The following is a 2,098-nucleotide window of genomic DNA, read 5'->3' as shown; positions in this document are numbered from 1 at the left end:
GTGGTGCAGAGGAAGTTAAGGATGACGGACTTCCAGGTGAAGAATGGTATACACCACATCATGGCATATGTCATTCAAAGAAGCCAGACAAACTGCGTGTCGTCTTTGACTGCCAAACATAAAGGAACCAGCCTTAACGATCACCTTCTATCTGGACCAGACATGATCAACAACATGGCAGGCGTCCTTGTACGCTTTCGACAGCGTCAACGAGCTTTAATGTGTGACATTGAAAAAATGTTTCACCAATTTCAAGTTGAAGAAAAGGACCGAAACTACCTCCGCTTCTTATGGTGAAAAAATGGAGACCTAAGTACGCCACCGCAGGAGTACAGGATGACAGTATATCTCTTTGGTGCGGCGTCTTCCCCAGGATGTACAAACTATGGGCTAAAACGTCTAGCTAGAGAGAACAGCCTTGCATATCCATTGGGAGTACAGTTCATTGCCGGAGACTTCTATGTGGATGATGGAGTCACAAGTGCAGAAACAGTGGAAAGGGCCACACGGATGGCACAAGAGGCATGTGAACCGTTTAATAAGGGTGGTCTGTGACTCCACAAATTCATATCAAATAACGCTGTTTTGAACAGCATACCAGCATCAGAACATNGACATCCGGAGGGAGCTCGGAATACAGCCTCTGCTCCTTCGCGTCGAAAGGAGCCAGTTGAGGTGGTATGGACATCTGGTTCGGCTGCCTCTGGGGAGGCTTCCTCTGGAGGTCTTCCGAACACGTCCACCTGGGAGGAGACCCTGGGGCAGACCCAGAACCCGCTAGAGGGATTATATCTCTCGGCTGGCCTGGGAACGCCTTGGGACTTGTGACTATGCACTCTCCATTTATGATTCTACTGCTCCACCATCAGATATCACCCATCATTCTTTATCTTCATACATTTCATCCAAAAGGGCCAAGGCAGCGGCAGAGCTGGCAGCAAAAGATGCTGAGTTCAAGATTGCACAACAGGAAAGGAAGCAAAGAGAGGAGATGAAGGTTCTGGAGGAGTAGCACAAGAAAGAAATGGAAATCCAGAGGTCTGAACTGGAACGTCTGCAAGCTGAGAAGGATGTGGAGGCAGCAAGAGCCAGACTAGAGGCATATAACAGAGAAATGACACATAAGTGATGTCCAGTCAGTTAAGAGGGAGCAGGTGAGCCGAAATTCTAATTTCAGCCCCTTGCACCACACCCATTAAATAAAGTCATGTTGCCTGCACTTCCTGATGTTGCTCCACTGGCACAGGCTGTTCAAGACAGCATAAGAATAAACAGACTCCCTATGCCAGAGCCAACAGTATTTAGAGGTTTTATTTTCTCAAGAGGAAAGCATCCTTTATGTCACTGATAGACCAAAAGGGCATTTCTGCTGCAGATAAACTGTACTATCTGAAGAAGTACATTTGTGGTCCTGCTCGTGCATGTCTAGAAGGCACCTTCTTCAGAAATGATGAGGCAGCTTATCACGAAGCATGAAAAAAAAACTTGATCAAAGATACGGGCAGTCCTTTGTGATTCAAAGAGCCTTTAGAGAGAAGTTATCAAACTGGTCAAAAATACAATGTAAAGATGCAGAAGGACTAAGAAACTTTGCTGACTTCATCAAAGCTTGTCTACTAGCCATGCCTCATGTGAAAGGCTTGGAAAAACTGAACAATTGTGAAGAAAATCCAAGACTAATACACAAACTGCCAGATTGGGCAGCTGCTAGAAGGAACCGCCAGGTTACCAAAGCGCTGATCAAAAGCAAAGAATTTCCCAGTTTCAGTGACTTTGCTGCATTTCTGTCGTTGGAAGCTGACGTTGCCTGTAACCCAGTCACCTCTGTCTCTGCTCTTCGTTCTTCTGAGTTATCTGTTGACAAAAGAAATCCAAAAGACATCAAAAGAAGCAAAGCAAGTGTCTTTAATACAAAAACAGATATACAAGATGACAAACAAATATCAACCAAAGCAAATGTGAGATCTCCATGCATGCCGTGCCAAAACTTCCATCAGCTCTACAAGTGCCCAAACCTCACAAGCAGGTCGATGGATGAAATAAAAACATTTGTTAATACAAATACAGTGAGGGGTCAAGGGTCATTATTCAGCTAATA

This window comes from Stegastes partitus, unplaced genomic scaffold (assembly GCF_000690725.1).
Source record: "Stegastes partitus isolate 25-593 unplaced genomic scaffold, Stegastes_partitus-1.0.2 Scaffold512, whole genome shotgun sequence".
Taxonomy (NCBI): domain Eukaryota; kingdom Metazoa; phylum Chordata; class Actinopteri; family Pomacentridae; genus Stegastes; species Stegastes partitus.
This window is presented reverse-complemented; position numbering follows the sequence as displayed.